Raw genomic sequence first — 25,040 nt, 5'->3', positions numbered from 1 at the left:
CCTATACTATATACATATGTGTGTATATAATACAGGTAATAGGGTGCTGGGGATGTGTATGAGGCTACAGACATGTAATATACTGCATATACACCTATACTATATAAATGTGTGTGTAAATAATACAGGTAATAGGGTGCTGGGGATGTGTATGAGGCTACAGACATGTAATATACTGCATATACACCTATACTATATACATGTGTGTGTATATAATACAGGTAATAGGATACTGGGGATGTGTATGAGGCTACAGACATGTAATATACTGCATATACACCTATACTATATAAATGTGTGTGTAAATAATACAGGTAATAGGGTGCTGGGGATGTGTATGAGGCTACAGACATGTAATATACTGCATATACACCTATACTTTATACATGTGTGTGTATATAATACAGGTAATAGGGTGCTGGGGATGTGTATGAGGCTACAGACATGTAATATACTGCATATACACCTATACTATATAAATGTGTGTGTATATAATACAGGTAATAGGGTGCTGGGGATGTGTATGAGCCTACAGACATGTAATATACTGCATATACACCTATACTATATAAATGTGTGTGTAAATAATACAGGTAATAGGGTGCTGGGGATGTGTATGAGGCTACAGACATGTAATATACTGCATATACACCTATACTATATACATGTGTGTGTATATAATACAGGTAATAGGGTGCTGGGGATGTGTACGAGGCTACAGACATGTAATATACTGCATATACACCTATACTATATACATGTGTGTGTGTATATAATACAGGTAATAGGGTGCTGGGGATGTGTATGAGGCTACAGACATGTAATATACTGCATATACACCTATACTATATACATATGTGTGTGTGTGTGTGTGTATATAATACAGGTAATAGGGTGCTGGGGATGTGTATGAGGCTACAGACATGTAATATACTGCATATACACCTATACTATATACATATGTGTGTGTATATAATACAGGTAATAGGGTGCTGGGGATGTGTATGAGGCTACAGACATGTAATATACTGCATATACACCTATACTATATACATATGTGTGTATATAATACAGGTAATAGGGTGCTGGGGATGTGTATGAGGCTACAGACATGTAATATACTGCATATACACCTATACTATATACGTGTGTGTGTGTGTATATAATACAGGTAATAGGGTGCTGGGGATGTGTATGAGGCTACAGACATGTAATATACTGCATATACACCTATACTATATAAATGTGTGTGTAAATAATACAGGTAATAGGGTGCTGGGGATGTGTATGAGGCTACAGACATGTAATATACTGCATATACACCTATACTTTATACATGTGTGTGTATATAATACAGGTAATAGGGTGCTGGGGATGTGTATGAGGCTACAGACATGTAATATACTGCATATACACCTATACTATATACATATGTGTGTATATAATACAGGTAATAGGGTGCTGGGGATGTGTATGAGGCTACAGACATGTAATATACTGCATATACACCTATACTATATAAATGTGTGTGTAAATAATACAGGTAATAGGGTGCTGGGGATGTGTATGAGGCTACAGACATGTAATATACTGCATATACACCTATACTTTATACATGTGTGTGTATATAATACAGGTAATAGGGTGCTGGGGATGTGTATGAGGCTACAGACATGTAATATACTGCATATACACCTATACTATATACATATGTGTGTATATAATACAGGTAATAGGGTGCTGGGGATGTGTATGAGGCTACAGACATGTAATATACTGCATATACACCTATACTATATAAATGTGTGTGTAAATAATACAGGTAATAGGGTGCTGGGGATGTGTATGAGGCTACAGACATGTAATATACTGCATATACACCTATACTTTATACATGTGTGTGTATATAATACAGGTAATAGGGTGCTGGGGATGTGTATGAGGCTACAGACATGTAATATACTGCATATACACCTATACTTTATACATGTGTGTGTATATAATACAGGTAATAGGGTGCTGGGGATGTGTATGAGGCTACAGACATGTAATATACTGCATATACACCTATACTATATAAATGTGTGTGTATATAATACAGGTAATAGGGTGCTGGGGATGTGTATGAGCCTACAGACATGTAATATACTGCATATACACCTATACTATATAAATGTGTGTGTAAATAATACAGGTAATAGGGTGCTGGGGATGTGTATGAGGCTACAGACATGTAATATACTGCATATACACCTATACTATATACATGTGTGTGTATATAATACAGGTAATAGGGTGCTGGGGATGTGTACGAGGCTACAGACATGTAATATACTGCATATACACCTATACTATATACATGTGTGTGTGTATATAATACAGGTAATAGGGTGCTGGGGATGTGTATGAGGCTACAGACATGTAATATACTGCATATACACCTATACTATATACATATGTGTGTGTGTGTGTGTGTATATAATACAGGTAATAGGGTGCTGGGGATGTGTATGAGGCTACAGACATGTAATATACTGCATATACACCTATACTATATACATATGTGTGTGTATATAATACAGGTAATAGGGTGCTGGGGATGTGTATGAGGCTACAGACATGTAATATACTGCATATACACCTATACTATATACATATGTGTGTATATAATACAGGTAATAGGGTGCTGGGGATGTGTATGAGGCTACAGACATGTAATATACTGCATATACACCTATACTATATACGTGTGTGTGTGTGTATATAATACAGGTAATAGGGTGCTGGGGATGTGTATGAGGCTACAGACATGTAATATACTGCATATACACCTATACTATATACATGTGTGTGTATATAATACAGGTAATAGGGTGCTGGGGATGTGTATGAGGCTACAGACATGTAATATACTGCATATACACCTATACTATATACATATGTGTGTATATAATACAGGTAATAGGGTGCTGGGGATGTGTATGAGGCTACAGACATGTAATATACTGCATATACACCTATACTATATATGTGTGTGTGTGTGTGTATATAATACAGGTAATAGGGTGCTGGGGATGTGTATGAGGCTACAGACATGTATTATACTGCATATACACCTATACTATATACATATGTGTATATAATACAGGTAATAGGGTGCTGGGGATGTGTATGAGGCTACAGACATGTAATATACTGCATATACACCTATACTATATACATGTGTGTGTATATAATACAGGTAATAGGGTGCTGGGGATGTGTATGAGGCTACAGACATGTAATATACTGCATATACACCTATACTATATACATGTGTGTGTATGTAATACAGGTAATAGGGTGCTGGGGATGTGTATGAGGCTACAGACATGTAATATACTGCATATACACCTATACTATATACATGTGTGTGTATATAATACAGGTAATAGGGTGCTGGGGATGTGTATGAGGCTACAGACATGTAATATACTGCATATACACCTATACTATATAAATGTGTGTGTATATAATACAGGTAATAGGGTGCTGGGGATGTGTATGAGGCTACAGACATATAATATACTGCATATACACCTATACTATATACATGTGTGTGTATATAATACAGGTAATAGGGTGCTGGGGATGTGTATGAGGCTACAGACATGTAATATACTGCATATACACCTATACTATATACATGTGTGTGTATATAATACAGGTAATAGGGTGCTGGGGATGTGTATGAGGCTACAGACATGTAATATACTGCATATACACCTATACTACACTGGAGATCAAAATTAGAGAACAATGTGTGATCACTTGCCTTTTCTCAGAAATAATGTAATCTGCATTGATGAACGTGTGAAGGTTTTGTGTAAGGGGGGCACCATGCCACTAGAACAGGGTCTTACAAAAGATCCAAGGTTTATCAACATAAAACTTTTATTTTGCCCCAAATGTGATGACCATAACTAGAGAATAACAATGACTGCAGCACAGAGAAAGATTATAGCTACATTTTCTGAAGGTAACAGTCACAATCAGTAGGAGGTGTACAGGTCTTTGCTTTGAATGACTTCAGCACATCTGCGGCCACAGGACATCACTAGTCTCTCACACTGCTCTGGTGTGGTTTGACTGTTGTAGGTTTCTTGGCCATAACTTTGTCACCAAGGATTTTCCAGAGCTTTTCTATTGGGTTTAGATCAGGACTCTGGGCTGGCCATTTCATTGTTTCAATGTTTTCTGTTTCAAGGAACTGCTTTACCCATTTTGCTGTGTGACAGGGGGCATTGTCCTGCATGAAAATTGCTGTCTGATTGAGTGAACGCCAGTAAGGAATCACGTATTGTTGAAGAAGGTTCTGATACATGTGCATTCACTCTGCCATGTAGCTGTATGAGAGGTCCAACTCCTGCTGCAGAAAACATTCTCCAAACCATGACACTTCCTCAACCACCTCTCACTGACTTCTTAACACACTTTGGGTTCAGTCTTTCCCCAGTTTATCGATGAACATAATGCTTTCAATCAGACCCATCTAAATTAAACTTGCTTTCATCACTAAAATGAACTGTGAACCACTTCTCTGTCCACACAACATATTCCTCACCAAAAGTGAGTCTAGCCTTTTGATTCTTTCTGCTAATGAGAGCTTTGAGTCCAAATGCTCTTAAACGTTGTGATACCATATGGCAAAACTAATTCTTATTGTTGTAAAGATGCAATATTCTTGAAATCACAGACTTGGAACGACCAATTTCTCTTGCTATGGCTGATAGGGTCACCCCTTTGGTCTTCATCTGGGCAACCTATTGCCAGAGCGTTTCAGTCACTTTTGAATGGCACACCATTTTTGCAGAATCAGTGCAAACAGGAGACTAAAGGGGGCTTTACACGCTACGACATCGCTAATGCGAACTCGTTGGGGTCACGGAATTGGTGACGCACATCCGGCCGCATTAGCGATGCCGTTGCGTGTGATACCGATGAGCGATTTTGCATCATTGCAAAAACGTGCAAAATCGCTCATCGGTGACATGGGGGTCCATTCTCAAAAATCGTTACTGCGGCAGTAACGAGGTTGTTCCTCGTTCCTGCGGCAGCACACATCGCTCCGTGTGACACTGCAGGAACGAGGAAGCTCTCCTTACCTGCCTCCCGGCCACAATGCGGAAGGAAGGAGGTGGGCGGGATGTTCGCCCTGCTCCTCTCCACCCCTCCGCTTCTATTGGGCGGCAGTTCAGTGACGCAGCTGTGACGTCGCTGTGACGCTAAACGAACCGCCCCCTTAGAAAGGAGACGGTTTGCCGGTCACAGCGACGTCGCCGGGCAGGTAAGTATGTGTGACATGTCTGGGCGATGTTGTGCGGCACGTGCAGCGATTTGCCCGTGTCGCACAACAGATGGGGGCGGGTACCCACGCTAGCGATATCGGTACCGATATCGCAGCGTGTAAAGTAGCCTTTAGGCTATATGCACACGCTGCATCTTTTACTGCGTTTTTGGTGCTTTTTTGGTGAAGTTTTGTGGTCACAAAGATGCACTCAAATGCATTAATTTCCTTCCTCTAGCAAAGTCTGAGATTTCTATTTTGCTGTTCGCACAGTGCATCTTTTTTGGCTGCGTTTTTGAAGATGCAGCATGTCAATTCTTTTTGTATTTTGTCCCTCCCGTTTCGGAGGACTGGAAGAACAATTCCCCAGTGACTCTGGGTTTGCAGGGGATTGATCCCTGGTATCTGGCCAGATTCCGGTCCCCATATGAAGTCTATGGGGACCAGAATCTGGCACAAAGGGGTAGGAGCAAGCGCTTCATACTTACTGAGTCACTGGGGTGGCTGTTACACTGCTCCCACGGCCGCTCATTTACTTTCCAGGCCGCTCATTACCTTCATTGAACATGCACTGCTTTCCCCACCCACCAGCATCTGTGATTGGTTGCAGCCAGATGCGCCCCCATGCAGCGTGTCGGACACTTCCAATTACAGATGCTAGTGGGCGGGTCTATATTGTACAGTAAAATAAATAAATAAGTAAAATTTGGCCTATAGTCCCCCCATATTATAATACCCAGTACAGATAAAGCCGCGGCTGCAGCCCCCAGCCATGCACTTATCTTGGCTGGGTATCAAAACAGGAGGAACTGCATGCGGCTTTTTTTATTTTTATTTTAAATATTTAAATAATTTTAAAAAACGGCATGCAGTCCTCCCAATTTTGATACCCAGACAAAATAAAGCCCAACAGCTGGGGGCTGTTATTCTCTGGCTTGGCTACGCATGGTTATTGGGTGCCCATCAGCTTAAAAATATCAGCCTGCAGCCACCCGGAATTGCCGCATCTATTAGATGCGACAATCCCAGCACTTTACCCTGCTCTTCCCGATTGCCCTGGTGCGGTGGCCGTCGGGTTAATAAGGAGTTAATGGCAGCCCACAGCTGCCACAAAGCCCTAGATTGGTAATGGGAGGCGTCTATGAGACCTCCCATTACTAATCTGTAAGTGAAAGTAAATAAACACAAACACCCGAAAAAATTCTCTATGTGAAGTAAGACAAAAAAGCACCCTCTTTTACCACTTTATTAACTCCTAAAACACCCCTGCAGGTCCGACGTAACCCACACGAGATCCCACAATGCTTCCAGCACTGCTACATCTGAATTCATAGCGAGCACCATAGAACATTACTGCCCACTGCAAGGTTCAGGCAGAGAATGAGCCGCAATCAGTGGTGATGTCACTCAACTCCAGCTGTGGCCGCAGCTAACCTATCTGCCATTAACTCCTTATTATACCAATTGCCACTGCACCAGGGCAACGGGAAGAGTTGGGTCCAGTGCCAGAATTGGCACATCTAATGGATGTGCAACTTCTGGGGCGGCTGCGGGCTGCTATTGTTAGGCTGGAAAGGGCCAAATAACCATGGCCTTTCCCACCCTAATAATATCAGCCCCCAGTTGTCTGCTGTACCTTGGTTGGTTTTAGAAAAATGGGGGGTGCCCCGCATATTTTCTGTTTGTTTTTTTTTAAATCAATTTAACAAAGAAAAAAAAAGCTATCTAGCTTATCTATTTTATGTTTTTTCTATCCAGCTTTTCTATATGTAATTTCTTTTTATCTATTCTAGCTATCTATCAATTATCCTATTTTGTATTTCCTTTAAGAATCGCATAAAAAAGCGGCAAAACGCATGCGTTCTTTCATGTGTTTTTTGGGCCACAAGCTGCGTTTTTTGTGACCACAGGAAAAGATGCACTCAAGATGCAAAAGATGCACCGTGTGAATGTAGCCTAAGGCTTTATGCGCATGCTGAAGTTTTTTTTCTGTACACAAACTGCAACCAAAGCTGCAACGAAAACTACACCTTGTCACAGAGAGCCTGGAAATGTAAAAAAAAACGGCTTGTAATGATGGTGCTTTTTTACTGCGTTTTTTTACTGCGATTTTGCCACATTTTTGTTAATGCGTTTTTTTTAAAGGAGAAACAAAATATGATAGGATAGGATAATTGATAGCTAGAAAAAATAGAAAGAAGAAAATAGCTTGATAGAGGGTTAACTAGCTTGGCAAGCTGTTTTTTTTTTTTTTTTTTTTCTTTTACTCTTTTTGGGGTCCCCCCATTTTTCATATACAGCACAGGAAGAGCAGCTGCTGCAGGCTGCAATCCTCAGCTGGTTATGAAAAATAGAGGGGATCCCATGCTTTTTTAAAAATTATTTGATTAAAAAAAAAAAAAAAAAAAAAAAAGACGTGCGGTTTCCCCCGTTTTTCTAAACCAGCCAGGTTACAGCAGACAACTGGGGGCTTATATTATTATGGCAGGAAAGGCTGGCATTATTTGGCTCTCTCCAGCCTAACAGTAGCAGTCCACAGCCGCCTCGGAAGTGGCACATCCATGAGATGCGCCAATTCTGGCGCTGGGCCCGGCTCTACCCGTTGACCTGGTGCAGTGGCAATAGGGTTAATAAGGAGTTAATAACGGCCCACAGCTGCTACTAAGCCCTAGCTTAGTTATGGCAGGCATCTATGAGACACCCCCATCACTAATCTGTAAGTGAAAGTAAGTACACAAACACCCAAAAAATCCTTTAATTGAAATAAAAGACAAAAAAGCACCCTCTTTCACCACTTTATTAACCCCCTAAACAGCCCTCCAGGTCTGACGTAATCCACACTAGGTCCCACAGCGACTCAGCTTTGCTACATCCCTGTCCTGTCACAGCGAACGTCATAGAACAAGACTGCCAACTGTGAGCTCCACGCAGCAAGTGAAGTGAGCCGCGTGCTAACATCACTCTGGTGATTTGCGGTCACAGCGGGAGTCCATGTGTCCTGGAGTCTGCCACTGAAGTGAGCTGCAGGTGGAGGACCCAGAGTGACGTCACCGCTTATCATGCGGCTCACTTCACTTGCTGCGTGGAGCTCACAGCGGGCAGTCTTGTTCTATAGTGCCCGCTGTGAGCGTGAGATGTAGCAGTGCTGAAACGTCGTGGGACCTCATGTGGATTACATCAGACCTGGAGGGGTGTATGGGGGGTTAATAAAGTGATGAAAGAGGGTGGCTTTTTTTTTTGTTTTTTTTTTTTTTTTCTTCAAATAAAGGATTTTTTGGGTGTTTATTTACTTTCACTTACAGATTAGTAATGGGGGTGTCTCATAGACACTTGCCATGACTAATTTAGGACTTAGTGGCAGCTATGGGCTGCTATTAACTCCTTATTACACCGATTGACATTGCACGAGGGCAATAGGGAAGAGCCGGGTAAAGTCCTGTGGCTGTCGCATCTAATGGAAGTGGCATTTCTGGGCGGCTGCTGGCTGCTATTTTTAGGCTGGGGGCTCCCAATAGTGTGGGTCTTCCCAGCCTGAGAATACCGGCCCTCAGCTGTGACCCTTTTCTTTTTTTTTTTTTTTTGCTGGGTATCAAAATTGAGATGAGGGACCGCACGGGTTTTTTTTAATTATTTTTTACTGTACAATATAGACCAGCCCACCGGCGGCTGTGATTGGTTGTAGTCAGACAGGTGTCACTCAGCGTGGGGGCGCGTCTGACTGCAACCAATTACAGACGCCGGTGAGTAGGGGAAGCAGTGAATATGTATGAGCCTAATGAGCGTCCAGCTCGGGAAGAACAAAGAGCTGCCGCAGGAGTAGTGTGACAGCCGCCTCGGTGATCGGTGAATATGAAGCGCTTGGAGAGAGACACCGACACCCCAAAATCACTCCAGCATTGATTTTGTCATTCTGGAATTAAATTTGTTAGCTGTGTTTTCGTTGACAAAACCGTGGATAAAATGCATGCAAAATGTAAACAATTTGTAGCCATGCGTTTTGCCATCCGTTTTTCAACCCCTCATTGATTTCAATGGGTGACAAAAGTTGATGAACATGCTTCTTTTCTGTCACAAAATTTTGTCAAAAAAACTGCTGACAAACTGCAAACTGACTTCTGATAGACTTAGCTGGAAAGTCAAAAGTGAGAAAGTTCTGACAACAGAACTGCACCAAAAAATGCGACAAAAACTGCAGCGTGCGCATATAGCCTTAGGCGGGCTTTGCACGTTGCGACATCGCAAGCCGATGCTGCGATGTTGCACGCGATAGTCCCCGCCCCCGTCGCAGGTACAATATCTTGTGAAAGCTGGCGTAGCGAAAATTATCGCTACGCCGGCTTCACATGCACTCACCTGCCCTGCGACCGTCGCTCTGGCCGGCGACCCGCCTCCTTAAGGGGGCGGGTCGTGCGGCGTCACTGCGACGTCACACGGCAGGCGGCCAATAGGAGCGGAGGGGCGGAGATGAGCAGGATGTAAACATCCCGCCCACCTCCTTCCTTCCGCATATCCTACGGAAGCCGCGGTGACGCCGGTAGGAGATGTTCCTCGCTCCTGCGACTTCACACACAGCGATGTGTGCTGCCGCAGGAGCGAGGAACAACATCGGACCGTCGCGTCAGCGTAATTATGGATTACGCCGACGCTGCACCGATGATACGATTACGACGCTTTTGCGCTCGTTAATCGTATCATCTAGGCTTTACACACTGCGATGTCGCATGCGATGGCGGATGTGCGTCACTTTCAATTTGACCCCACCGACATCGCACCTGCGATGTCGTAGTGTGCAAAGCCCGCCTTAGGCTGACAGTTAAATAAGGTTTGTCAGATAAGAAATTAGCCCCAGGTGCCAGATTAACACCAATAACTTGCAGGTATCTGAAAGTTGTTCTCTAATGTTGATTTTTCATTCATCTCAGTTACATTTTCATTATGTGCTTTTAGAAAAAATTCAATATATGAAATAAGCTTAAAATACTGCGAGTTTGCTCATGTTAGGATAAATTCACATACAACTACACCAGGGGTGGGGAACCTTTTTTTCTGCCAGAGGCCATTTGGAGATTTCTACCAACCTTCGGGGGCCACACAAAATTATCAATGTGAAAATTTCCCTGCTATTTTTGGTCAATTAATTAACTCACTTACTGTGGTGGCCAGAGCTGCTTCTCTTTGGTGCGGCGGTTAATTTTCGGTGATATTGATCATGTTGCTTCTCACAAATACTTTTCTAAGTTTGGTTTGGTCTGGAGCGCAGTCAATTCTTTGTGATAAAAATATAACATAGCAGACATTAGGACTGCTGTACTTGTACATACATCACAGAAGGGGCTGGGGGCATATACATCACATAGGAGATGTTGGGACTGCTGTATATACTTCACAGGATGGGATTGGGGCATATACATCACATAGGAGACGTTGGAGCTGCTGTATATATTTCACATAGGAGACACTGGGACTGCTGTATATACATTACAGGAGGTGTATATGCCACCAGCTCCTCCTGTGATGTATATGCCACCACAAACTCCTGTGATGTATATGGCCCCAGCGTCTCCTGTGCTGTATACATCACAGGAGTCGCTGGGGGCATACATATCACAGGAGGGGATGGGAGCATATACATCACAGGAGGGGAAGGGAGCATATACATCACAGGAGGGGATGGGAGCATATACATCACAGGAGGGGATGGGAGCATATACATCACAGGAGGGGATGGGAGCATATACATCACAGGAGGGGATGGGAGCATATACATCACAGGAGGGGATGGGAGCATATACATCACAGGAGGGGATGGGAGCATATACATCACAGGAGGGGATGGGAGCATATACATCACAGGAGGGGATGGGAGCATATACATCACAGGAGGGGATGGGAGCATATACATCACAGGAGGGGATGGGAGCATATACATCACAGGAGGGGATGGGAGCATATACATCACAGGAGGGGATGGGAGCATATACATCACAGGAGGGGATGGGAGCATATACAATCACAAGAGGGGATGGGAGCATATACATTACAGGAGGGGATGGGAGCATATACATCACAGGAGGGGATGGGAGCATATACATCACAGGAGGGGATGGGAGCATATACATCACAGGAGGGGATGGGAGCATATACATCACAACAGGGGATGGGAGCATATACATCACAACAGGGGATGGGAGCATATACATCACAACAGGGGATGGGAGCATATACATCACAACAGGGGATGGGAGCATATACATCACAGGAGGGGATGGGAGCATATACATCACAGGAGGGGATGGGAGCATATACATCACAGGAGGGGATGGGAGCATATACATCACAGGAGGGGATGGGAGCATATACATCACAGGAGGGGATGGGAGCATATACATCACAGGAGGGGATGGGAGCATATACATCACAGGAGGGGATGGGAGCATATACATCACAGGAGGGGATGGGAGCATATACATCACAGGAGGGGATGGGAGCATATACATCACAACAGGGGATGGGAGCATATAACGTACAGACTAAAAGTTTGGACACACCTTCTCATTCAAAGAGTTTTCTTTATTTCTATGACTCTGAAAATTTTAGATTCTGGTGACTTGGATAAACTTATCCTCTGCAGCACAGGTAACTCTTGGTCTTCCTTTCCTGGGGCGTCCTCATGTGAGCCAGTTTCTTTGTAGCGTTTGATGGTTTTTGCCACTGCACTTGGGGACACTTTCAAAGTTTTCCCAATTTTTCGGACTGACTGACCTTCATTTCTTAAAGTGATGATGACCACTCATTTTTCTTTACTTAGCTGCTTTTTTCCTTGCCATAATACAAATTCTAACAGTCTATTCAGTAGGACTATCAGCTGTGTATCCACCAGACTTCTGCACAACACAACTGATGGTCCCCACCCCATTTATAAGGCAAGAAATCCCACTTATTAAACCTGACAGGGCACAGCTGTGAAGTGAAAACCATTTCTGGTGACTACCTCTTGAAGCTCATCAAGAGAATGCCAAGAGTGTGCAAAGCAGTAATCAAAGGAAAAAGGTGGCTACTTTTAAGAACCTAGAATATAAGACATATTTTCAGTTGTTTCACACTTTTTTAAGTATTTCATTCCACATGTGTTAATTCATAGTTTTGATGCCTTCAATGTGAATCTACAATTTTCAGACATGAAAATAAAGAAAACTCTTTGAATGAGGTGTGTCCAAACTTTTAGTCTGTACTGTACATCACAGGAGGGGATGGGAGCATATACATCACAAGAGGAGCTGAGGGCATATACGTCACAGGAGGGGCTGGGGCACATACATCACTGGGAGGCATAGATATGGCTTTGGGGCACAGACAGCATTTGGGGGGCGCGGATGTCGCTGGGGGGGCGCGGACGTCACTGCGGGAGGCACGTCACTGGGGGGCTCGGACGTCACTCATCACTGGGGGGCACGGACAGCACTAGGAGGGCACGGACAGCACTAGAGGGTCACTGAGGGAAACAAACAACACTTGAAGACAACAGACATTGCTAGGGGTGCACGGACAGCATGGGAGAGCATGGACATTACTTGGGGGCACAGACCTGGGGGAGGGGGGCACACAGCATAGTGTGAGAGCAGGCACACAGCAATAGGGGAACGGGCACACCGCACAGTGCGAGCAGGCACACAGCGCTGGAAGCTGCTACTCTTCTGTGGGATGGGAGTGCAGAGCGCTAGCCCCACCCATAAAGTAAGTCCTGAGCACGCGGGCACTGACCAGCGTTCAGTAGTGAATGCTGAATGTGCGTCCTCACAGTGCACATGGAGATGTAAAGGGCCGGTAGCCTGCAAGATGCGGGGACCCCAGAAAAGTTAATCGCAGGCTGCATATGGTCTGCTGCCCTTAGGTTCCCTGACTGCACTACACAATGACCTTAACATTTAGGAAGTTGTGTTCTCTAATTTTGATCTCCAGTGCATGTATCGTTTCCTTTACATTTCACCAATACTTGCTACTTAGTATTGGTACAGCGGGTGAAATAAGCATTGAACACGTCACTAATTTTATAAGTAAATATATTTACAAAGGTGCTATTACCATGAATTCCTCCCCAAATGGCGGAAACAACCTATCAAATCCACACAGGCAAAGAAATCAAACCATAAATATCCATAAATTTAGTGATGTGTCATGAGAAATGACACAAGGAAAAAAGTATGTATTGAGCACACTTGCTGACATTTATTTAATGCTTGTTTGTGAAGACCGCTTCAAGCTGCTTCCTGTATGGAGAAACTAGTCGTATGCATTGCTCAGGAGTGAATTTGGCCCATTATTTCACACAAACGCTCCTTCTAGGAACTCTAATCTTTAGTTCCTTCCATAAGTTTTCTTTTGAATTCAGGTAAGGTAATTGGCTGGGCCGTTTTAGCAGCTTTATTTTCTTTCTCTGAAACCAATTGAGAATTTCCTTGGCTATGTGGTTGGGATCATTGTCTTGCTGAAATGTCCAGCCTTATCTCTTCATCCTGGTAGATGGCAGCAGATGTTTATCAAGAATGTCTCTGTGCATTTTGTCCATTCTTCCTTCCTTCAATAATATGAGGTTTGCCAGTGTAATATGCTGAAAAACAGCCCCACACTACGATGTTCCAACCTCCAATTTCATTGTTGGTATGATGCTTGCCGGTGTTATGCTGTGTCTTTTGGCCTCTGAACATGATGTGAAATATGGTAAAGAGTTCAATTTTGGTCTAACCTGACTAGACTTTATTCTCTCAGTATTTCACAGGCTTGTCTCAATGTTGTTGAGCAAACTTTAAATGTGCTTGAACATGCTTTTTATTCAGCAATGAGGTCTTGCATGGTGAGCGTGCATATAGCCCATGGAGGTTGAATGCATTACTTATTGTTTACTTTGAAACAATTGTACCTGCTGATTTCATGTCTTTCTGTAGCTGTCCACATGAGTTTCTTTCCTCTTGGATAACTCTCCTGATAATTCTTTTCACTCCTCTGCCTGAAATCTGAAGCAGATGATAGTGGCCACTTTATGCTATTTCCACTTTCCGATTAGGGCCCCAACAGTGCTCACAAGAATATTCAGTATTTAGGAATTCTTCTGTAGCAATACCATCTGTATGTTTTGCAACAATAAGCTTGCAAATTAAAGTTTTGAAACAGCTCACTGGGTTTACACATCATGAAATGTTTCTTGTGTGACACCTTTTTATAGGCCATCAGGTGTACCAGCTAATATTATTTTTTTTTACTAAGTGGCAGGATTGCTTTCTAATTACTGCTAGATTTCAGATGATGTCAGTTCTTTCCATAGCTTTTTGCACATCTTTCTTCATGTGTTCAATATTTTTTTTCCTGTGTCATTTCGCATTATTACACGTCACTTAATTTATGGACATCTATGATTTAATTTTTAGGCCTGTGTGAATTAGATGGGTTATTACCGACATCTGGTGAGATATTCATAACAATAACACCTTTTTAGAAATATATTTACTTAGCAAATTGGTGACATGTTCAATACTTAGTTCACCCACTGTATATCCCAAAAAGTCCCACTAATATACACTTACGTTTGTGGGTGTAATGTGGAAAAGTTCACGGGGAATTAATACTTTTCAAGACATTGTAGATGTGTGTGTATAAATAATACAGGTAACAGGGTGCTGGGTACTGTATGAGGACATGTTCAATGGTGAGTGATAGTTTGTGAACCCTCCAGAATTTTCCATCTTTCTACATTAATTTGACTTAAAACTACATCCGATTTTCACACAAGACCTAAAACTAAATAAAGTAAAAAAAAAAAAAATAAAACTTTTTTAAATGAGTTAAGTGAACCAATACCTCATATCTATTACTGACAAAGCAAAGTAATCCTCTATTCCATTTTTATGCTACTGAGCCACAAGTGTAGGGGGCTTTGGCCCTGCATTTACAGTTATGTCCTCTTCCAATTTTCCCCTCCTGCCACCGTCCTCTGCCACCTGATTTATAGGTCACTCTTGTCTGAGGGTCCTACCTTGTCCCACTGGAAATCTCATGTGATCAGTCATTCCGAGTGACATTGCATGTGCATCCTCTGAGAAGACAATTGGCATAGATCACTCAGACAAGAGTGAACTTAGTCTGTAAGCAAAAGATGGCAGCAGTTGGGGAAAATTGGAAAGTGGACAAAGATGTAACAATCGCCACCGGAGATGGTAAGACGGCGAGCAGGAGTGGACCTACTGGTCCACAGGTTTACCCGGGCTTACCCTTTATTGGGAAGGGCTTGACTAAGTGCCCACCACAAGGTAAACACCAGGGGCCACTCCCACTCTCAGGGTAGATAACGGGACTGTAGCAGCTGACCCCAAGGGCAAGGATAGACATGGGTACAGACAGGCCGAGTCAATAGTGTGTCAGGTGCAGCCAGGATGGCTGAGGTTGATAGTACGGCCAGGATGGATGCAAAGAGTGACTAGTGCTGCAGGGACCACCAAGACAGCTGAGGCTGATAGCACTGCCAGAATGGACAGGCACTGGGGTACTGACGGGACCAGGAAACAGGAATAGGACACTGTACACTGACATGGTGACGGACGTTGGAGATGGGGACCTGACAGCTGGCTAGGGCATGGACCACTAACTAACCACATTGATCAGGTACCTCCCCTAATGGGAGAGTGCATTAAAGGGAATCTGTCAAAACTATTTTACCACCTAATCTGAGAGCAGCATGATGAAGGAAAAGAGACCCTGATTCCAGTGATGTCACCTACTGGGCTGTGTAGTGTACGTTTTATAAAATCACTGTTTATTTAGCAGGAGATTACCAGTGCAGGACTACTTCGAGTGCTGCCATGTAGTCCAACAGATGCAGGAGCTCGTTATAACACTGTTCTACATTCAAATAACTGCTGTCATTTTGCTAAAACCAATGTTTTTCTGCTGCAAATCTAGCAAACAGCTCAGTAAGTCACACATCGCTAGAATCAGGGTCTCTGTCTCTACATTATGCTGCGCTCAGATGGGGTAGCAAGAACCGGTGTGCATAGGTCCCGGGAGCAGGAAGCAGGGGTGAGGACCGTGAGGAAGCCAGGCAAGGCAGTTCGTGCCAGCTGTGGCGGTCAGTGAGTTGGCGTCCCTGCAGAGAGGAGGGTGAGCGGTGCATGGACGCCGCCTCTACAAAAGAGCTATAAAAGTTCCCTGCACTTGTGGCTCAGTAGCATAAAGGCTTTGTTCACACGCGGCATCTTTGTCAGTGCATCTTGAGTGCATCTTAAAATGCACCAAAAACTCACCACGGCAAAAACGTAATGCGTTTTTACCGCGTTTTGCCCAATGCGTTTTTTTAAGTCAAATCTACTGATTTTAAAGGGCTCAAAAACGTGGTAAAAACACAAAAAGATTTGACATGCTGCATCTTGGGTGCATCTTGAAAAACCCAGCCAAGATGCAGCCAACAAAAGATCCCAGTGTGGACAGCAAAATAGAAATCTCATAGACTTTGTTGGGGGAAGGAAATGCATGTATTTTGGTGCATCTTTGTGACCTCAAAAATGCAGCAAAAGATGCCCTGTGTGAACTTAGCCAAAGATGGAATGGAGGATTACTTTGGAACGCTAAGGATTACAAAAACAAACCCACTTTTTCCCATTTAAAAAAATAGAGAAACAAAAAAAACCCATTTGGTTTTATCCCATTCGGAAAACTCCTATGAGATATACAATTATTTAAACCATAAGGTAAATGCCAAAAAGAAGAAAAAATGCTATTTATTAAAATATAAGCTCAGCATGCAAAAAAACAAGCCCTCACATGGCTCCATTGACAATAAATTTTAGAAAATGATCGGTCTCTGAAAATGGCAACACATTTTTTTTGCCCCCAAAGTTCTAATTTTTTAAACAATAAAATATAAAACAAACAATATAAGTTATTGTCACACTCAAACTTCCCTGTAGAATCCTACTAAGTCATTTTTCCCGCTTAAGAAATGTCTTTAAAAAAAATTCAATAATACATTCTTTTTTTAAGGTTAAAGAAATTTACCAATGTTTTTTGAATTTTTTGTTCTAGTTTTTCAGTATATTACATGGTAAAGTGAATTGTCTCATTCAAAACGACAACTTATCTAGCAAAAAAACAAGCACTCATATGTCCATGTTGATGGATGAATAGATAAAAAAGAAAAAAGTTATGGATCTTGGGAAAAAAAAGGAAGAACTGTTCATACTGTGGCTTCAGCAATGTCATTACACAAATCAGTGGCCACAAAAAAACCCCATTTGAACAACCAGACATTATATGAATAGTCCACTATCCTAGTTATACAAATGTTTTATTGATCATAAAGTACTAAAAAAACCCACAGAAATCAGCTGAGATACAGATAAACTACTCCCACACCCATAAAACCAGAGATTGATGTTTCACGGGTCTGCTGCATCCAATTGGTGGCTGTTAATTAGCTGTAACTTTTCAATATTCTGTCAGAATAGACAAAATAGTAAAGGCTGCTGCCTGTCAGCAGTCGCTAATTAGCTACAGCAGTCCCTTGATACAACAATGGCACATGGACCCGCCGGGAGCACTGACGCCAGCACCACTAGAACAGCGCTGCTGTGGGAGGCGAGCATCTATTGTTTTTATTTTACATGCGCCCTGCTCTGATTAAGCTAGGGTTATCTAGTATCACTGTAATTATATATATATATATATATATATATATATATATATATATATATATATACACACACACACACACATACACTCACACATATATATACTAGCTGTAGTACCCGGGCGTTGCCCGGATAGTAACTGTCTCTCTGTCTCTCTCCCAGTCACTGTCTGTGTGTCGCTGTCTGTCTTTTTCCTTGTCTGTCTGTTTCGATCTGTCTCAATCTCTGTATCTCTGTCTCTGTCTCTTTCTGTCTCTGTCTCTTTCCGTCTCTGTCTCTTTCCGTCTCTGTCTCTTTCCGTCTCTGTCTCTTTCCCTCTCTGTCTCTTTCCCTCTCTGTCTCTTTCCCTCTCTGTCTCTTTCCCTCTCTGTCTCTTTCCCTCTCTGTCTCTTTCCCTCTCTGTCTCTTTCCCTCTCTGTCTCTTTCCCTCTCTGTCTCTTTCCCTCTCTGTCTCTTTCCCTCTCTGTCTCTTTCCCTCTCTGTCTCTTTCCCTCTCTGTCTCTTTCCCTCTCTGTCTCTTTCCCTCTCTGTCTCTTTCCCTCTCTGTCTCTTTCCCTCTCTGTCTCTTTCCCTCTCTGTCGCTTTCCCTCTCTGTCGCTTTCCCTCTCTGTCGCTTTCCCTCTGTCGCTTTCCCTCTCTGTCGCTTTCCCTCTCTGTCGCTTTCCCTCTCTGTCGCTTTCCCTCTCTGTCGCTTTCCCTCTCTGTCGCTTTCCCTCTCTGTCGCTTTCCCTCTCTGTCGCTTTCCCTCTCTGTCGCTTTCCCTCTCTGTCGCTTTCCCTCTCTGTCGCTTTCCCTCTCTGTCGCTTTCCCTCTCTGTCGCTTTCCCTCTCTGTCGCTTTCCCTCTCTGTCTCTTTCCCTCTCTGTCTCTTTCCCTCTCTGTCTCTTTCCCTCTCTGTCTCTTTCCCTCTCTGTCTCTTTCCCTCTCTGTCTCTTTCCCTCTCTGTCTCTTTCCCTCTCTGTCTCTTTCCCTCTCTGTCTCTTTCCCTCTCTGTCTCTTTCCCTCTCTGTCTCTTTCCCTCTCTGTCTCTTTCCCTCTCTGTCTCTTTCCCTCTCTGTCTCTTTCCCTCTCTGTCTCTTTCCCTCTCTGTCTCTTTCCCTCTCTGTCTCTTTCCCTCTCTGTCTCTTTCCCTCTCTGTCTCTTTCCCTCTCTGTCTCTTTCCCTCTCTGTCTCTTTCCCTCTCTGTCTCTTTCCCTCTCTGTCTCTTTCCCTCTCTGTCTCTTTCCCTCTCTGTCTCTTTCCCTCTCTGTCTCTTTCCCTCTCTGTCTCTTTCCCTCTCTGTCTCTTTCCCTCTCTGTCTCTTTCCCTCTCTGTCTCTTTCCCTCTCTGTCTCTTTCCCTCTCTGTCTCTTTCCCAGTCTGTCTCTTTCCCAGTCTGTCTCTTTCCCAGTCTGTCTCTTTCCCAGTCTGTCTCTTTCCCAGTCTGTCTCTTTCCCAGTCTGTCTCTTTCCCAGTCTGTCTCTTTCCCAGTCTGTCTCTTTCCCAGTCTGTCTCTTTCCCAGTCTGTCTCTTTCCCAGTCTGTCTCTTTCCCAGTCTGTCTCTTTCCCAGTCTGTCTCTCTCTATCCGTGTATCCTATCTTAGGCCCGTTTCACACGTCAGTGAAAAACACAGACGTTTTTCACTGGCGTGTAAAACACGCACATGTCCCTGCGTGTGCCGTGATTCACGGCACACGTGGGATGTCTAAGTGCAATCCGGGCTCCGTTCTCCGTGGCCCGTGATTGCACTTAGAGATTCACTCACCTGCGCCCGCTCCCGCTGTCCATGGTGCTGATCGCTCCCGCGACGCAGCATCCGGCCGGCGGTGACCCCTGCAGGAGCTGCTTCCGGGTCGGCTGTGTCGCGCATAATGAATATGCGCGACAGTAATCAGCTGGCACAGAAGGAGCAGGGAGAACGGGCTGCAGAGGACATCGCTGGACGCCGGGTGAGTTAAAATGTTTTTTATTTTAAAAGCACTTTTTTTCTGGCACGTGTTTCACGGACCACACCACTGCGTGGTCCGTGGGACATCAGTGATGCCAGAAAAAAATGGACATGTCTCCGTGCAGCAATCACGCACACGCGGGTACGCCGCACGGAGACACGTGCAGTGAAAAATCATTGACGTGTGAGCAGACCCATTCATTATAATGGGTCTGCGTATGTCAGTGATTTCTGGTACGTTTAAAAAAAAGCACAAACGTACCAGAATCACTGACATGTGAAAGGGGCCTTAGACTAAAGGCCCAGTCACACTAAACAACTTACTAGCGATCCCAACAATGATCCAACCTGATGGGGATCGCTGGTAAGTTGCTAGGAGGTTGCTGGTGAGATGTCACACTGCGACGCTCCAGCGATCCCACCAGCAACCTGACCTGACAGGGATCGCTGGAGCATGGCTACACGGGTTGCTGGTGAGCTCACCAGCAACCAGTGACCAGCCCCCAGCCAGCAGCGCCGCGTGGAAGCGATGCTGCGCTTGGTAACTAAGGTAAATATCGGGTAACCAACCCGATATTTACCTTGGTTACCAGCGCACACCGCTTAGCGCTGGCTCCCTGCTCTCCTAGCTACAGTACACATGGGGTTAATTACCCGATGTGTACTGCAGCTACATGTGCACAGAGCAGGGAGCAGCGCACACCGCTTAGCGCTGGCTCCCTGCTCTCCTAGCTACAGCACACATCGGGTTAATTACCCGATGTGTGCTGCAGCTACATGTGCACAGAGCAGGAGCCGGCACTGACAGTATGAGAGCGGCGGACGCTGGTAACGAAGGTAAATATCGGGTAACCAAGGTAAGGGCTTCTTTGTTACCCGATGTTTACCGTGGTTACCAGCGTCCGCAGAAGCCGGCTCCCTGCACATTTAGTTGTTGCTCTGTCGCTGTCACACACAGCGATGTGTGCTTCACAGCGGGAGAGCAACAACTAAAAAATGGCCCAGGACATTCAGCAACGAGCGGCGACCTCACAGCAGGGGCCGGGTTGTTGCTGGATGTCACACACAGCAACATCACTAGCAACATCGCTGTTACGTCACAAAAGTTGTTCGTTAGCAGCGATGTTGCTAGCGATGTTGCTAGCGATGTTGTTTAGTGTGACGGGGCCTTAACAGTTTTATTTTGTTCCTATTTCAACCACTGACAGTTGCTATTTATAGTCTATAGCTCCCACCTCCATTCAGTTTAATGGCTGCAGGATTTTTGTAGAGTAACTGTAAAGCACGGGGTTACATTTTCCCGCCCAAACATAGTCTATGACGTTCCCTGAGACACATGGAGTGTCTGTGCAAAATTTCGTGATTGTAAATGCAACGGTGCGGATTCCTTTAGCGGGGGACACACACACACACACACACACACACACACACACACACACACACACACACACACACACACACACACTGAGCTTTACTTAGAGATATATATATATATATCTCTATCTAATATCTATGTCATATGGAAGCAGGAGCATGAACTGTTTTTCAGATATAAAATATCACCAGAGTCCAGGCTACAATGTACTTAGTCCTATTGCCTCCCCCCCCCCTTATCACACATGTAATATACAGTACAGTCAAAGGCATGACAAATGGTCAAACTTACTTTGCTGCGCCTGAAAACTGCTGTAGGCCTAATCATCCACCAGACAAGACTTGTTTCTATTTATTTCTTGCTGTCTTGGCATTCTAACCCGAGTCAGGAAGATGCAATTCTAACTTGCAGCCTAAAGGGTGCTTTACACGCTGTGACATCGCTAACGATATATCGTCGGGGGTCACGTCATAAGTGACGCACATCCGGCGCCGTTAGCGACTTCTCAGCGTGGTGACACCAATGAGCGACGATCAACAAGCGCAAAAACGTGAAAAATCGCTGCTCGTTGACACGTCGTTCAATTCCTTAATATCGTTGCTGCTGCAGGTACGATGTTATTCGTCGTTCCTGCGGCTGCACACATCGCTATGTGTGACACCGCAGGAACGACGAATATCTCCTTACCTGCGTCCACCGGCAATGCAGAAGGAAGTAGTAGTAGCGATTTGCCCGTGTCGCACAACCGACGGGGGCGGGTACGCTCGCTAGCAATATCTGTACCGATATTGCAGCGTGTAAAGTACCCTTTAGGCTATGTGCGCACGTTGCATTTTTTTCTTGTGTTTTGGCCACGTTTTAAACTGCACTGTATCAGTGACAAAATGCATGTGTTTTGCTTTCCCAGCAATGGTTATGAGAAGTCAGAAATTCCATGCGCATGTTTTTTTTTTTCTTTTTCTAGGCAGTATTTTGTTTGACAAATATTTGTCAAAATCATTGCCTTAAAAAAAGAAAATGAAAAAAGCAGCATGTCACTTCGTTGCATTTTGTAAACATTTTCCACCCATTTAAATGAATGAGAGTTGTCAAAATGCAAACAAAATGCATTAGCTGTGCATTTACACTGCGTTTTGGTTGAATTTTGGCCCCGATCTTGTCAACAAAAACGCAGGTCATCAACTTCTCCATTCTCTCTCGATCTCCACTTCATACTCACTGACATACGGTGCTGTCACACTGCTCCCGTGGCCTCTCCTGCTTCTGAAAGTGGCAGCCGCTCATTAGGCTCATCTCATATTCACTGCTTCCCACGCCCACTGGCACGTATGATTGGTTGCAGTCAGATGCGCACCCATGCTTTGTGACAACTGTCTGATTGCAACCAATCACAGCCGCCGGTGGGCAGGTCTATATAGGGCAATACAATAAATAAATAATGAAAAAAAAAACGGCATGCGGTCCCCCCCAATTTTTATACCCAGCCAAGATAAAGCATCACAGCTGTGGCTGGTATTCTCAGGCTGGGGAGACCCACGATATGGAGAGCCCCCCAGCCTAAAAATATCAGCCAGCAGCCGTCCGGAATTGCCGCATGCATTAGATGCGACAGTCTTGGGACTTCACCCAGCTCATCCCGATTGCCACCGCACCAGGGCAATCGGGATAATAAGAAGTTAATGGCAGCCCATTGCAGCCACGAAGTCCTAGATTAGTCATGGCAGGCATCTATGAGACACCCCTTTTACTAATCTGTAAGTGAATGTAAATCAACACGAACACCGAAAAATCCTTTATTTGAAATAAAAGAAAAAAAAACAAAACCTTTTCCACCACTTTATTAAGCCCCTAAACACACCCGTCTAGGTCCGACGTAATCAACACTAGGTCCCACGACGCTTCCAGCACTGCTACATCTGACACTCACAGCGAGTCGCCTTAGAGCACGACCGCTCGCTGTGAGCTTCAGGCAGCAACTTAAGTGAGTCGCGCTATCAGCGGTGACTTCACTCAGGTTACCCGCGGCCACAGCTGGAGTCCTTCACCTGTTACAGCAAATCACCCGAGTTACTGAAGTGAGCCATGCGATCAGCGGTGCCGTCACTCGGGTAATTTCCGGTCACAGCTGGACTCCTTCACCTGTGACCGCAAATCAGACCGTGACACAGAGACAGAGCCGCGCAATGAGAATGAACTCGGGTGAACCTCTGACTTCACAGCTGTGGGCCCTGCACTACTGTCTGTGTCGCGGCACTTACGATAGAGATTCACCTGAGTTCATTCTCATCGCAGGGCTCTGTCCCGTGGTCTAGGCTGCTGTGACAGGACAGAGCTGAAACACTGTGGGACCGCACTGTCAAAAATACATTCAGAACGCATCCAAAATGCAAGCGTTTTAGATGCGGTTTTTGTCAAATGCAGTGTTTACAGTTGTCAAAGTCTGACAGAGGATGCTTTGTTTTTTGTTTTTTTGTTTTTTTTTTGTCAAATCAAGAACGCAGCGTGCGAACATACCCCAATAGTTAGATTGCACGAGAGGCACACACACATCATTGAGATTGGCACCATTGCTCCCCTTTCTGGACTTCACTGCATTGCTGACTGGCCTACCTGATACCATGCTATACCTATTAGTAGCTTTTTCTTTGCGAGCCTGATATAATTTAATCAGAAACTGAAAATGCACAATACGCTATAGGAGCGATATCCCATAATCATTAACTATTTATTACCATCATAGTGTCTGCAGGACTTGGTAACATTACATCATAATGGATTTGCCATATGATCATGCAAGAGCTCAGCTGTACTGCGTTCAGCATGACATGGCACATAGCATACAGTATATCACAAAAGTGAGTACACCCCTTACATTTTTGGAACTTGTTTATTATATCTTTTCATGGGACAAAACTGAATATATATATATATATATAACATTGTATCGGCTTGTATAACAGTGTAAATTTGTTGTGCGAAACACAGCCATTAATGTCTAAATGCTGGCAACAATAGTGAAAATGGTCAGATTGTGCCCAAAGTGTCTATATTTTGTGTGGCCACCATTATGTTTAAGCGCTGCCCTAACTGTCTTGGGCATGGAGTTCACCAGCGCTTCACAGGAGCCACTGGATCCTCTTCCACTCCATGATTTACATCACAGAGCTGATGGATTATAGAGTCTTTGCGCTCCTTCACCTTCCATTTCAGGATGCCCCACAAATGCTTAACAGAATTCAAAGCTGGAGACATGCTTGGCCAGTCCAGCACCTTTACCTTCAATTTCTTTAGCAAGGCAGTGCTCATCTTGGGGGTATGTTTGGGGTTGTTATCATGTTGGAATACTGCCCTTTGGCACGGTTTCCGAAGGGACGGGAATATACTTTTGGGTCAGTATGTCACAGTACATGTTAGGCTACTTTCACACATCCGGCTTGAGCCCTGCGGCTCAATCCGGCTGTGCAAACTATGCAACGGATGCGGTGAAAACACCGCATCCTTTGCATAAGTTTTTCCCATGCGGCCCGCCCGGTTTTTGCCGCTTGCGGCATGCTACTGAGCATGCGCAGTGGCAAAAACCGCATGCGGCGGCCGGATGCGGTATTTGCCGCATCGCGCCGCATCCGGCCGCCATAGGCATGCATTGAGAGATGCGCCGCATCGGCCGAATGCGGCGCGATGCGGGTTTTTTTGCCGCACGAAAAAACGTGCCAGGCAACGTTCCATCCGGCCGCCGCAT

The 25,040-nt window shown here is 44.4% G+C and overlaps 1 protein-coding gene across 2 annotated transcripts in view; it reads left to right on the top strand.

Moving 5' to 3' along the window:
• SSH3 (slingshot protein phosphatase 3) overlaps nucleotides 1-25,040 on the top strand; it is a 161,622-nt gene that overhangs the window by 6,738 nt on the left and 129,844 nt on the right. The gene's annotated exons all lie outside the window — the stretch shown is intronic.

This window comes from Anomaloglossus baeobatrachus, chromosome 5 (genome assembly GCF_048569485.1).
Source record: "Anomaloglossus baeobatrachus isolate aAnoBae1 chromosome 5, aAnoBae1.hap1, whole genome shotgun sequence".
Taxonomy (NCBI): domain Eukaryota; kingdom Metazoa; phylum Chordata; class Amphibia; order Anura; family Aromobatidae; genus Anomaloglossus; species Anomaloglossus baeobatrachus.
This window is presented reverse-complemented; position numbering and strand designations above follow the sequence as displayed.